Source organism: Tamandua tetradactyla, chromosome 5, assembly GCF_023851605.1.
Source record: "Tamandua tetradactyla isolate mTamTet1 chromosome 5, mTamTet1.pri, whole genome shotgun sequence".
NCBI classification, from domain to species: domain Eukaryota; kingdom Metazoa; phylum Chordata; class Mammalia; order Pilosa; family Myrmecophagidae; genus Tamandua; species Tamandua tetradactyla.
In genome coordinates, this window is record NC_135331.1 from 142,592,518 (window position 1) to 142,607,681 (window position 15,164).

Consider the following 15,164-nt stretch of genomic DNA (forward strand, 5'->3'; position numbering starts at 1 on the left):
ATGAAAGTGACATGAAGTTGAGGTCTAGAGAGGATAATTGCCTGCCCTAAAAAGTTCTAGACCTGCAACTGACCAAAGCAGTAGCCACAAGCCACATGTGGATTTTGAGTGCTTTGAATTGTGGCTAGTTTGAATAGATGTGCACTGCATGTGTAAAATACACACGATATTTCAAAGACTTAGAGTGAAAGCAGCAATACACTATATCTCAGTATATTTAAGTATTTTAGAAATTATGAGTTAAAATATACTAATATTGTCTTCTGTTTTAATGTGGCTACTAAAAAGTTACTTATATGGCTCACATTATATTCCTACTAGACAGTGCTGCTCTAGACTATCGTTAGCTCTGGAAAGCCAGTACAATTAATATACTAAATCTGTAAATTTTAGATAAATGCGATAATTATCACGTAGTAAAGGTGTATTTTCAAACCACAAAAAAAGTTAAAAATTGGTAACGCATTTATCTAAAGGGCTCATAAACAAACTACAATCCAGTAAATACCTCCATCATTTTAATGAAATATTTATTGAATATCAAATAAGTGTAAGGCACTGTGCTAGACGTGGTGGCAGTTACAATGATTTCAGATGCATTTTCTGACCTCCAAAGGCTTACAATCTAGTGAAGGAGACAAGTCAGACAGAAATAATGTATAACACTGGGCAGGCTTATGTATAAAGGTTCTAATTGTTTTTAAAAACTGACAAGTGATGGGAAATGTAAATTTTCAACTGGTGAGGAACTAGAAAGGTCTCTGGGAAAACAATCTGAGCAAAGAAATAGAACATATCTATTCATTTTTACTTAATTTTCAGAAATCATACAGGACTAGACAAAGTAGATAAAGTGATTCCACTTACTTTAACCCAATCCCATTCCACACACACACACGGACATCAAGCTGCACAAACTGGTTTGTAGGTTGGCACAACTTGGAAAGACAGTGTTGGATATCTGAATCGCAATAAGCTTAGGTCTACTTTGTGACTCTAAACCCAATTTTAATATTTGCAAGCCACCGTTTATGTGGCACATGTTCATATACTGGGCAGAGAAGACTCAAGTACCCGTTGTAAAAAACAACTCCTAGGAGCCATTTTAGTCCCTTTTTCTCAGAGGCCTGAATTGATTTGGAACATGCTTTCTTGAGGTATTTCCAAAGCCCTGTTGCTTTTTTCTGTCTCAGAGCCCCAAGGTTCCTATTTATCTTTTCTGGCATTTCTAATGTTATTTTTATTGTCTTAATCTTACCTTTTGTAACACCCCCTTCTCCACCCAGCCTCTGGATTTAAGGTTGGTTAAAGGGACCACTGAACTGACTTTTCTCAAGAAATAATCCTGCCCTTTGGTTTTCAAGAAAGGAATTCATTATAATATGCTGAAAATTCAAGGAAGAGGATTAAGAGATTTTTATGCATATGACCTGAGATGTTCAAAGGGCAGTTAGTTATTCGTTTAAAATAAAAATTTACCCCCTCCCTGTTTTTTATGGCCATGGAATAAAACCACCACTGCGAAGATATGAAGGACCACAACTTTATGGAACCAGTGGCTCAAATACAGATACTCCCAGAGTAAAATGCTCATGAAATTTTGAGTGGTCTCATTATCTTAGCACCAAAAATTAAGCATTTCATGTTTATATCATCTTTCTAAATTATGATGGAATAGCCATCCTCTCAAACCTCACTTTCATGGAAGTTGTTAACTTCAGAAAATGTATTGTAGTAACAGCCTGAAAACTAAAAATATACTCACCTGTTGAAAAAAAAAAAGATTAGAAAAGGCACTTATACCCTACCACCATTATTTTATATAAGACGGCTCAGACTCCACCTTATTTATGTCAACAATAAAAGAAAGAATGGCTTCCTCTCATAAAAAGAAAACTGTTAACTATAGTATTTCAGTTATTTCAATATAACTTTCAATTGACGTCAGTAACTTTCTGAAAATATTTTGGGAAAGGCTTCACTATTTCCTAAAATATAAAAACAAAAAGGGCTTTGACATGATATCTATAAACCATGACTTAACACTAGGCTTGGTTCAGAATTGTGAAAATCAATTCTAATAGTACTTAAATTCCAATTCTAGTAAGACTACTACCAAATATTTAAAACCAATTTTCTTATCTTCACATACGCAAAAAAACACCTTTGTCTATATTGGCATGCTGGGTCCAACTATAAGAAAATACATGGTATATCTAAGTACAACTCTTGAAGAATAAACCAGTTCATTTCATTGGAAATTTTCCCCTATAAAAGACAGCTATTATTTAAATTTAGCTTTCTTTTAGATGAACACAAGTTTCTAAACCAGTTTGCTTTTGAGCATTAGAAAGTCATATGGCCAATATTCTTTAATTTTGTGATATACTTCAGGATGTATCATTAAGTATTCAAAATTAAGAACTCTTTAAGTTCTACCTCTGTTTTTAAAATTTAGTTGACAGATTAGCTGCTCACTTTCAGTTCTTGACATCTTGAGGTTAATAACAAAGCTGTTCAAAGAATGCTCACGGAATATGATGGCAGGATTGGAGTGAATATTGTAGGGCTACAATAGTAGCTTCAGAATTGAGTACAACCATAAATATCCCTATATGGATACTCCTTTTCAAGTACTGTTTCCAACTGTTGAAAACACAAAATCTATTATTCTTAAACTGATTTAAGCCTATTTACATATCTAGCCTCTAACAGGTTCTATTCTTTTATATTTTTACTGTATCAAGTAGCATGTGAAACTGTTACTGATCAACATGAAGGATTGGGAGATTGTGATTGCCACATACAGTTTGCCAGAAAATGACTCTGAAGAGTAGCAATAAGCTAAGTGATTCTGACGATTCTTCTTGCTATTGCAAAAGAAAATAACTTTTTCAGATGTTGCCAGACATTTTTAAACTTGTTGTGCTACTAGTTACCTTTAAGAAGATTATATAATTTATCTTTGACTTCTATAGCTATTCTACATACCTGTATCACAGGCACTAAAGGATAAAAATCAGCTAATATCTTTATTTATCCCCCCAGAAGACCAAAGCCAGCATTTTATCTTGTTTTGCAAACTGTATGTATTCACCAGGGACATTTTGCTGTCAATAATTTTAATCAATCCACAACAAGACTTTACCTCTTTCAGCTGAAGATTTTTGAGGGATTGTTTTGGAATGGTATCAAACTTCAAGACATCAAAACTGTGAGATGAAGCAAGTAAAGACAAGTGATTTGTTTAGACAGTAGTATTGGAATAAAGGACTAGGATGAGCTGCAGCCAAATTATAACATTTTAAATTACTTGCAATTTATTTCTTTTAGACTGTGCTGTTGTAGACTCTAGAGCTAGCTGCAGACAGCCATTATAATTGAATGTGCCAGTTATCATTTATTATTTTTGTAAATATGAAGATCGGTCAGAACTGAAGGTCCTAAAGGAAGAGTAGGACATGGATACAGAGGATATTCGAGGCCTATTCAACAACAGTGGACAATCAAATGTGACTGGATGTGACAAGGCAAATTAAAACTGCTGACAGAGCACTCTAATGTGTACAGCAGACAGCTGAAATGCAGAACTGGCACAAAACAGAGAGAGCAATCAAGCCCTGGGATTAAAACAGGAATCCACGTAGATGTGATATGAAACTGAGATGGGTGACATCAGAGCTAAGTGTCAAGGAAAAAAGACAATGTAAGGACAGAGAAAAATGCAGTAGTTAGAGATTAGAGAACCAGTGTAGAACCAAAAGACTTTCCAAGAGTGATTCGATGCAATGAATGCCAGAGAGTTACGGTCAAGCTTTTTAAAAATATGTAAATTTTCTTATCAGGCAACTGGTAATCGTTTTACAAGTTTTAAAAGTAGAGGGCATAATGCCCAAACCACCCAAGCTCCTTCAAAGAAGCAATAAAAAGCTTTACTCTTATAATAAAATATGAAATGTGGGATGTCAGTCTAAAGGCAGATTGGGGCAGGGGATATGAATCATCACTGCTTAACACCTACTGTAGAATGCTGGCACTGTAATTTTTAGGGAATGTTTGAATTATTAGCAATAAATAAAATGTAAGAGGTTGATTTAACAAAGACTGCCATGTGTTTTTTGATCGGGTTCATTAATACATTTGCATTATACTAAGTGAGAAGTTTTGCTTCAAAACTAAGACTTGAGATAAATGAACACCCATTCTTAACTGTCTCCCACCTATGTGGTTCAGGTTGTGTCCCCAACTACTGCAGTATTAAAACAGAAATTAAAGAAATTTGGAATAAGGTACAACACATTATACCGTTTTTTCTCTTCAGGATATATTCCATCTCCAGCTTCAGTTTCCTCCACTGGATGAGAAATACGTGCCTTACTCTGTCTTGAAGAATAATGTCTCACAAAAATAATGTACAAGAAATTGTTCACATGTGGAATGTATTAAAAGGTAAACTAAGTCAAATTTAATGAACCATTTCATGTATTTTGGGAAACTAAGCTTTCAAACCCAATGAATGAAGTAAGGCAAAAAAAAAAAAAAAAAATTCTCCTAGGCAGAATTCTGTCAAAAAGCACAAAGTATATCTCACAGAATGTTGATCTGGGGGGATGGGGATGGGGGTCAGATTTTAATCTAATTTTTTTTTTTTACAGGTAAGAAAATTCAGGTCCAGAGAGGTTAAATGTGTTTGCTTTCATTAAATGCCTCATTGACTGAGAATTTTTTTTTCTCCTAAAACCTATGGAAATAAGGAGATATGTAAATCACACTGAAATTACAGGACTATATTACTTTATATATTGCATTTTACTTCGGCAACCTAATACCTTTAATTTTATCTGAAAAGTGAATGTCTACACAGACCATATGAGGCTTGAAAGGAAAGCCATATGAATACAAAGCAAGATCAGAGCATGGCCTCAGTGTACCCTTATGCCCATCAATTTTAATAGATCTAGGTCTACTAGGTGAATAAGCAACTTCATATTCCTCTCTGGTTTCCTGAAATACTGTGTTTGTTTTTGTGTGTTGTGTCCAGATAATATTATCATTAAAAAATTAGCTAGGATTTTTGGTGCCAAAAACTTTAAGAGTCAGTAGCTTCCTTGAGATCAGCTAATTAATATTTATTATTACAACAGCTAATTAAAAACTAATGTTTTCTGGTTGCCAAAATCTACCTGCTGGGGGAAATAAGAGTCACATTTGGATATACTAGCTGATAAGGTTTCTTTGCAGAAATAAAATGGACATATCTGTATATCTCAATAAAAATGTAAATGTTAAAAAAAAAAAAAAACTGTTTTAATCATTGAAAGAGGTCCTTAACAGCCAAAATGATCCAAGGGAGAGGCCTTTATGTGGAAAACTTTAAAGGATGTAAACTCTCTGATCAACAAAAACAAAGTAAATGACCTAAATATAAAAGTATGTATTTCACACATAAATTAACATGAATTCATCAAATCCTGGAACACCAAATTCTGGAAAAGGGTAGATTTGAGAGATCCCTGCCACAATAAGGAATGAAACCTCATTACTTAGAAAACTAGCAAGACGTTAAGGTAAATTATCAAGTGTAACAGAAAAAGCAAAATAATACTCAAAGATTTCTCTTTTTAAATGTTTACAAACTGTCAAGTTGACGTTTTCTCAATCTATCGTATTATTCCCTTTAGAAAAGGGGACGTTCAAAAAAATATTTGCTTCCCCAGTCAAGATTATTACTATACTTGTGGACTCAGTTACAAAATGTGTTATATGTACCCTTCAGCATGCTAGGTGATGGGGGTCTTTCTAAAGTAAAATGATGAAATTAATGATGATGACTGATTAATTCTTAGAGGCTTATAAGGAACAGGGACCATTTCCCATAGGAAGGATGAGTGAGAAGGAAAAAGCAAGACCTCTAGTCTACAAAAGTGGTGGGGGAAATTTAGGTGATGAGATGAAGGCCAAAAAAACTGCTTTTAGGATCCACCTCCCTCCTCAGTGAATTATCTGTCTGAAAAAGGTCAGGATCTCTTTGGGCACTCTTCAGCACTGGAAGGAAGGGGCGGGGGACCCTGCTTGTTGCTCTGCTCCCCAAGCAGTGAAAATAAAGGCTTTTAGTAAAGATGTTCCCATCCAAAACACAGATAACTTGCAGTCAAATCTCAATGGGTAGGCCCAGTGACACCACGACTTGCAACAACCAATCACATTTTTCTCTCATAAATATTAATTACCAAATATTTGAGAAAAATCAGAAGCACAAAAAGAAAATAACCAGCATGAATATTTCCATTCATCATAAAAGAAAATTGTAACTTTTAGAAATAACTTAAAAGAAATGATAACTTTTAAAACCTCCAGCATTCAAGAATGATCAAGACAGTACACATATAAAATAAGAACAGGCTGCTATTGCTGCTGAAATTTTAAAGTCAAGACATGGCCTGGAGGAGGGGAAAAAAATGACATTTTCTAAAAAGTATAAAAAGCTACAAGGATGAATGTGAAAAAAAAATCTAAACATGAGAAAATCAACACAGGACAGTCCAATTCCTCCCATCCAAGCTCCAAAAAGAAAGCAGAAAAATTTAAGAATGATAGGCAAAATTCTCATCAACAAATAAATCCATAATACTTCATGTTAAAAAGAAAAACAAACGAAGACAGGCATAAACAGAACCTTATGAAATTTTAGAAAACCAAGTAGAAAGAAAAAATTCTGAAAGCTTCCATAAGAAAAATCAGTTAGCCTAAAAAGAACTGAATTCTAATTAGACTTATCAGCAAAGAGAATGAAACAATGTCTTCAAAGTTGCAGCTAGAATGCCATATCTAAACTGTTAATCAAGAACAAAGGTGAAACAGACATTTTTCAGTTTGCAAGACAGTTCATGTATCTTTTCTGAAAATGAGTAGCTGAGAGCATAGTACACAACAGGAAGGTTTCCAAGAGACAGATACAGAATATAAGAAACAGCAGAACCCATCAATGTAATGGAAAAAAAGAATACCAGGTTGACAGGAAAACACAGCATTCAACAGATATGACTAAGTAGTCTTAAGAGCTCAGCAATATCACAAAATTTTACCTTCTCTTCTAACAAGAAATTAGGAATTAAAGGAGTATCAGTCGTGGTCTATATTCTAACAATAATATGGAAATCTAAGTAACTGATGAAACATAAATAAAATAACCTATTTTATCTACCCTTGCAATTTTCCTCTGCAAAGGACACTGGTTTGAGTAAAACAATAATAGTTGTCTATGGATCTAAGTACATTACTTATAAGAAATGCTGCAGCTATCTTTGGTCTAGAGGCAATGTATGACCAAGTCATCAAGTGTTATAAATTTGACAGTACAAAAGTGTGTCTTATGTAAGTAAACAGATACTAAAATTGGTAGTAGAGGCTTAAGTGTATTTAAATAAAGGTAACCAGCAAGTTTAAAGTTGTTGGGCAAAAAGAAAACAGGAGCAGTATAAGCTAAATTCCTTATATGAAGCAAAGAAATACTGCTTATGTTGGTAATTAAAGAGCTAGGTACTGTAAGGACCAGAGAGGAGTTAGCTCTTAGCAGGACTGGGGTGTGAGCATAGAAGCAGACTTTCATAATAACCTGTGCCATTTGAAATGTTTTCCACTCCCAGGTCTTTTTAAAATTTTTTTAAAGTACCATCAAATTAAAATATCAACTAAGTATAAGTAAGTATAAACACCTTTTCCAATCCTAGAAGGTGTACATATATATACTTGAAAACCATACCTCATATTCAAAGCTTCATTTCTCGGGTGACAACTTCAACCACCTACCTACTGTCTGGGATATAATTATAAGCTTATAATAGATATGGATGAAGCCACTGTCCAAAGGTCATTTAAAAATATATTAAATAGTATGGACTTACTAGAAATACCTGTTTTCAAGACCTCGTTTTAATTAGACCCTTCATGCTTTTCTCAAGGCCCTCAATATTGCTTATCCACTCATCTTCAGAAGTGCAATACAAAGAATCTTATAAAAATTTTAGTTTACTAAACTCTCCTAACCAGCAAAACAAAAATTCAATATTGAAGTACCACTTCCTCAAAGAAATATAGTACAGATGGGGATTTGTAGGTTCATACTGTTTCGTTCAGCAGAAACAAATTTAAATGAACATCAGTATAGAGGGAAATTGGTGGTCAAGGTTTCCTGAGGTCTGTTGTTAAAGATGACTCATGAATATACGAATACCTCTTTCCCCTAATTTCAAATAAGGAAACTGCAGATAGTACTAACTTTCAAACAAGGTTGCTTTAACAATTTCTAGATATAAAGCATAAAGCAGTCTATAAGTTAAGACCAGTTGTTCTTGTAACTTTAAGACAACTTTATGATTCCATTTCAACATGGTTCAAAATCTTTACTTTATAGTAGTTCATGCTCATTAATTTTTTTAAAAACTCTCCTATATTGGAAATATTAAGAAGTTGAATATACTTGATTGCATTTTTCATGTTACGTCACAAGCCTCATTTAGCAAGTAGACTATATTTCCATCACAAACCAAAACAGAACATGCTTTAAGACTGTCTGACACAACTAAAACAGATTTCCCTGCCCTCAAAGGAGCTTCCATTCTAAAGGGAGGGAAAAGGAATCATTAAAAGAAACCGAGTGACCTTAAAGAACAAATGCTATTATTAACAGGAGTAATAGACAAAACTAGTGGGGATAAGCCAAAAAAACTGAGTATTACAGTATCTACTCACAGAGCCTCTACTTTGCTGATGTTTAATTCCTAAATGCTAACTGGATCTTCAGAAATGAAGTAAATGATGTATTTTGGAGTAAGAGCTTCTTAACTTTTGTTTCATTCTATTTACAAATGAGATGAAGTACAGTGCCTAGAAGGACTTGCCCTTAACAATGGTAAAGCAATCTAGGAATTCAAGTTCTGCAAATTCACAAAAAATCTTTACTATTTCAGAAGCAAGGGACATGTGAATTAAATTTTGCCCAAACTACAATGTATATTACACAACACATGGGTTTACAGAGTAGAACTGCAAAGTGTATTCTGGCAATTTTTATAGATGACTTTTGACATATTGCTCATTATTTCTGGTTTTCTCCCAAGAACATTTCTAATATTAAACATATTGAGAAAAAGTATAAGGCTCTTCTAAATTTTTCACGTTAAAAATATTAAAGCAATTTCTGAGGTCAAATGCATGAATTTTCTAATGATATTCTCTTAAAAATAAAATCATAACATTTCTTTACTCATGAAAAAGTACACGCACCTAGCTTTTAACAATAGTGTTCAAATGATACAGTAATGTCATTTTCTAATTCTCAAAGGAAAAGTCACTTACAGGCACTTAAATTATTTAAGGATGGATTATTCAAATTTATTTTCATCTCATTTAAAGTTATTAGCATTAAATGTCACAAAAGATCTGAAATGTTAAAACTCCTATGTCAGAGTCATGTTTCTACATTTAAAAGACACGATTTTATCATATGGACTCCACAGAACTTTTTTATAATTTTTAATTATTATGAACCAGCCCTAATCTGCTTATTCTTCAACTAAATCCTAAAAAAAAAAAAAAAAAAAAAAAAAAAGTGGCTGTAGTTCACAAATGACAAGATACCATTTCCCTTAAGTATCCTAAAATTCTCTCCTAAACAAATTTTGCATCACAGAAATCTTTCAGTCAAAAGCCTAAAAATCGTTAGGACAATCCACTAGAGTTAGCAGTCATTATAAAGCCCTTCAGATTAAACCTGCTTTAAACCATTTTAAAGGAAAACTCAAATGCAGATATTCACTGCAACTTAAAGTAAATTTTTCTTAAATAACTGTATCTTGATACATTTACTGATTGTTAACACATTATAGGAGTTGTAACACTTAATAAGACACCAATTTCTAAAATGAGGTATCAGAACCCCTCTTGCCCCCCAAAAACATCTATTCAGCATTCCTGATTTCAACAAGGAAAAAAAAGCACTAGTTTGGCTTCTGCACAGATGACCAAATAAATGATGGAAATCATTTTCAAAATTACCTAATAGTGCACCATAATTTTTCAGGCAGTTATCATAAAATTTCCTTAACAGATTACTCTAAAAAATAACTGAAGCTTGTTTTTACTAATGAGTATAAATTTTGGTAATCATACATAGAACCCTAACGGGCCCAAGAGGACTCCTGTCCTGATTATATGGCCAATACTACCCCAGTCCCCCTCAACCCCATCAAAATCCCTAAATATATTTCCCAGTGCCTGCCTATGCAAAAAAAAAAAAAAAAAAAAAAAAAGATCCCTATAAGCCAACCCCCTACCCTTTACTTACAAGTCTCCCATTCTTTTGATGATCTGCCCATTTAGCTTAATAAACTCATTAAGCTGAGTCCACCTACCTCACTTTATTTCGACACCTAAAATTAAAATCATATATATAAAACAGGTTGTTATTCTTTTCCCTCTTCTGAATTCCTTGCAACCTCAACCTCTCATTTCCAAATCTTCAGAGAAAATCTATTTGCTAGTGATGGAGAAATGGAAGTATACTACATGGTGGGTCATGTTCCCAGAAAAGTAAAAATGAACCAAATTACCTTAACTTCTTCATCAAATCCACTGGCACGTACTTGACCACAGATTATTTTCACCATCACTTACAGTGAAGGACAACCCTACACATTCATACTTAAACATTCCCCCCATCATGTACTTCCAATTAGGGAGTGTGAAGAATTATCAGTCTAGTTACTCTGTATGTATGCATAACCAAAGAATGAAAGAGTTTTAAAGACTACAAGTGTCTATTTAAAAGCTGTTAAGTGAAAAACGATGAAATGGAGAACACCCACAATAACTCTTGGACTCCTGAAGATCCTAAGACATGCTACAAAAATAGGTCTTTATTCTTAGGAAAATATAGTCAGAGCTAGCTTCCTTATGCTATACATAAAATCTTAACAGAGGCAGTACAGATAGTACAGATAGTTTTTGAACTGATCTTCAAACAAGCACAAACCCACTACGTTGAAAAGAACAGGTAATTTGAGGTTTTTGGCAAAAGACAGTACTTCACACATCTAATCCAAATCAAAGAGCCTGCTGACAGTTTTCAGTAAGATGGAAGGAATGAAATAAATATAAATTTTATGGATAAATAAATGTTAAAGAATTTAAAATAAACTAATATTTTTTTAAATTAAAAATACTAGTCAGGTACAAGCTTTTGTTTCTCAATGCCAGACTTCTAAATGTTTATCAGACTACTGTTAATATTAAAAACCTAATTTTTAACTCAGAGAGCTAGTTATAATACTGAGTTGCATTGTTTTTCCAGCTGAATGTTTCTGGTCCTTAAGAACGTTTTAGGTTTATGACTGAAGGGAGACTGTGTGGTGCTAACAATGTGTACCTACTTAAGTACGTTTTTACACAGAGTGACAATCCCCAAAAAAATCCATCTGCTAATTACCCAGTTAAAAATGTCTGTGAATATTCATTCATAATTAGCATCTTAAGAAATGTAGTGGCATTCCCTACTGAGTGGTATGATTACTAATTAATATTATACTTTAGAACACCATTCCACAAATCTATTCCTTTTATACACTGTCACTTAAGTTCCTCATGAACTCTGCAACCACCACTTAATCCTGATGGTATTAAAATTTTTATGGTATGCATAACTTGGGAGAAAAGTCATGGTGGTTATTCTTGAAAGTTTTAGGAAAATGAGCAATCATTTTAGTCTAGGGCTAGCTTTCTCTTCTAAATATATGAAACCTTTCTAGCTGTTTAATTTCTCCCCTTAGGATACTGAATACATCTTATACTCTGTAATAACTTGGTGGTCTCTTGCTGTGTCTCTGATCAATAACTTTTGACTTAGTGGTTAAAAAAAAAAAAGCTGTCTTGCATGTGACGATTGTGCCTATCAGCATCATGTTCACCCTGATATTAAAATGTCTTCTCCAATACTTTATGTAAAACTGAATACTTCAGGTTTACCCTATCAATCCATTTGTGTTGTCCTACTATGAGGAAAATGCTTGTATTTTCTTAAGTTACCCTTTCAGTAATCATTACAAGTTTCTCACGATTATATCAAACACAATCATGAGTGGGTAACAGTTCTTTTTGTGCTCAATTTCTCCATTTCTAACATCTGATTCAGCTGTAAAGGCTGAAAATATTCCATAAAAAGCACATCTTTGGAAAAATATAAATTTAACAATTTTTCAAAGCAACATTTTGAAAATTGATAAACTAAATTTATGATCATTTTAGAATGCCAAGTAGTCTGCAGAAACAAAATCTTGCGTCTGTTTTGGTTAGGGAACAAGTTTTCTCTTCTTTTTTGCTTATTTGTTTTTAAAACAATTAGAATGCTTTATGGATAAATTTTTCATCCCAAGGAGGAGATCTGACTCTTGGATTTAAGACCCCTTCCTTGACAATATACACAAATTTTCTTTAGCTTGTCATCTGTCCATTCTTTGAAGCTGTCAAAGCCAAGAACCCATAAACAAATCACAAATAGCAATAACCTACATTAGTTAACATTCCCCCTTAACATTTTGACATTTTTACTAAAGGAGTAGTTATTTTTGCATTTCCATTTCTCATATCTCATGACATTCCATATAAATTGCATTATTGCTTTATAGGCCACACAACATTCAAAAGTATTTTATATGCATTGCCTGTTTTCCTTGATCTTTAAGAGTTTGATACTGATTTTACTACAGAAATTTTAAGTTTGAAAATACCACAGTTAGTATTTCTTCTCAGAACTTATTGTTCACATCACTAATCACTACATGCATATTTAGCTCTGATTATATTGCTCAAAAACTGCACCCATTATCAGAACAGTGCAAATGATATTTAATTTTAAAAGTAATTAAATGGCTTGAATTCAAAGTTATTTCAAATGAACACTGTCAAGTAATTTCACTTGAGTGTGTATATTTCATCACCACTGTTTACAATATGTAACCATCAATTCTCAATTTCTTTATATCAATTTTTCCTCCCAAGTCCCCAAACTAAAAATGCCAAATAGCCTTGGAAACCCACAGCTCCAGAGTAATTTAATGTTTTAGGAACACATTTGTGAACTCACAAAAGTGTTCATCTTTCAACTTAAACAATGCGGTTCTACTTAAGTCAAACAAACTTGTCCTAAAATCCCAACAAATAATTCTGAGAATTAACTTAAACACCTTGACAGTGTCCCTTAAAAACGGTATGACAGTAAAGTGCCAATAGGCATGGCAATGACCTCTTTGATGTAATCATTTAACTCCTTGGCACTGGAAAATGCCAGCACCAAGGATTACACTGAGATTCAATTTTACTGAAGGCTACATTTAGTTTACCCATTTCCACAAACCTATTATACTTACTATGTTAAGATGAAATGTGAATGTTTTGTGTAGCCCTCAAACTTAACACTAAGATTTGAGAGATATGTACTTTAAAAAAGCACAGGGTAATATATAAAATCAGTGGCAGAAAGTTTCATTAAGCACCAAGAACTAATTTTTGTCACCCCATACTCATTTTGTAGGTAAGTTTCAATAACCGGCAAGGCACATTTACATATATTCCAATGAATACTTATTGACAAATTTTAAATTACACTCTATGTCCCAGCTATCCCAGTAACTGACATACAACATACTAAAATGGTTTATTAAGATAACATAAAAAAACCAATTAATGTGAAACATACAGGCTATTGGCAACCACTATTCTAAAATTATGTAAGTACAAGTAAACATACTGAAATGTGTGCAATTCTAAGTTTTTAAACCAGAAGATTTCTACACTAACACACATTTATATTAATGACACATAAAAAAAATAAAAACTTTATTACAAAAATAAGTTACACTCGCCTCCAGCTTACAGTATAAAACAATTTTATTTGCAGGAATGCAAAATGATTGTTTGCCATGAGCATTTTGAACATATGACATGTCTAATTTTCTTGTTAAATTTGCATTTACTGGGGAACTGGTGTGTATAAAACCTTAATTAAGTATAAGCTCTGCTCTTCATTGTGGTGCCTATTGGGTATGTGATATAACTGCAGTATCCCTTTGGGGAAGGGGAAAAGGGATTTCTTTATACCAAGTCCTAATTAAACTATAATTTCACTTTTGACTTTAAGCTATCAAGTTAGGACTTGGCAAAAATTTTTTGAGGGTGATTCAATAGAGGATGCTTCACCACTGAACACTCACTGTCATCAAGGTGCTTTAGAAAATTAAAAACATAGCACAAATGATTGTACTCTACTCTACAAGTTATCATGACCTGCATAAGAAATGGAAAGCTGTTCACATTTTTGCAGTGATCAGCAGTAAGAAATGCACTAATGAAACATACCTTTTACCTAAAAAGCTAAACTACAGCCATATACTAATTTCTATGATTTATGAAAAAACTTCAAAATATCCAAATGTCAGGCTTCGCTGTACAATTGTCAGTTTTAGTCTGACTTTTTATAAAGGGACACTGCAGTATTTAGTACAAGTTCGGATGCACTTTTTCTGAACATCTGATGTCTTACAAAAGTAACATCTTGCTAAACTATTATACATCCAAATAACTACAATATCTGAAGAAGCAAGGCTGCTTTTTCAGCCACAAAATACGACAAAAGCAAGGCCTGTTATGATGGTCATGAGGAAGTCTTACAAGCCTCTGAAACTAAAGGCAACTAAGAATGTTACATTTGGTATATTAAAATCTTACCCTCATATCATATTTAACAAGCCTTGCTTTTATCTACAAAGATTTTCTATGTACAGTACAGACAGGGTATAGTTCAATCCTCTGCTACTGAGGTAGTTAACCAACCCTTTAAAAAAGGTTCTGAAAAGAACCACTATCTGGAATGCCTGACTAACCAGCTCTGATGATTACACCTGAAACTGCATATCTGAACACAATTCAAAAGTGATTACTATAAAAAAGATATAGACAATCATGATTAACCTTGGTGAGCAGAAAATTTAAGGATACCAACAATGGCATTCATCTATATCACTGCAATAAAATTTTAATGCACAAATTCAAGAGAATATTTCAGAATACCATTGCTGGGATCCTTAATTTAAAAAAACAGGGGAAAAATCTAC

General features: G+C 33.3%; 1 protein-coding gene across 4 annotated transcripts in view; it reads right to left on the reverse strand.

Moving 5' to 3' along the window:
- Positions 1–13,923: 13,923 nt before the first annotated feature.
- The window catches only part of SYNCRIP (synaptotagmin binding cytoplasmic RNA interacting protein), a 25,966-nt gene continuing 24,725 nt past the window's right edge, over positions 13,924–15,164 (reverse strand). For all 4 annotated transcript variants that reach the window (XM_077162364.1, XM_077162363.1, XM_077162366.1 and 1 more), the window contains exon 12: positions 13,924–15,164. This exon is cut by the window's right edge. The gene's annotated coding sequence lies outside the window, so the exon portion shown is untranslated.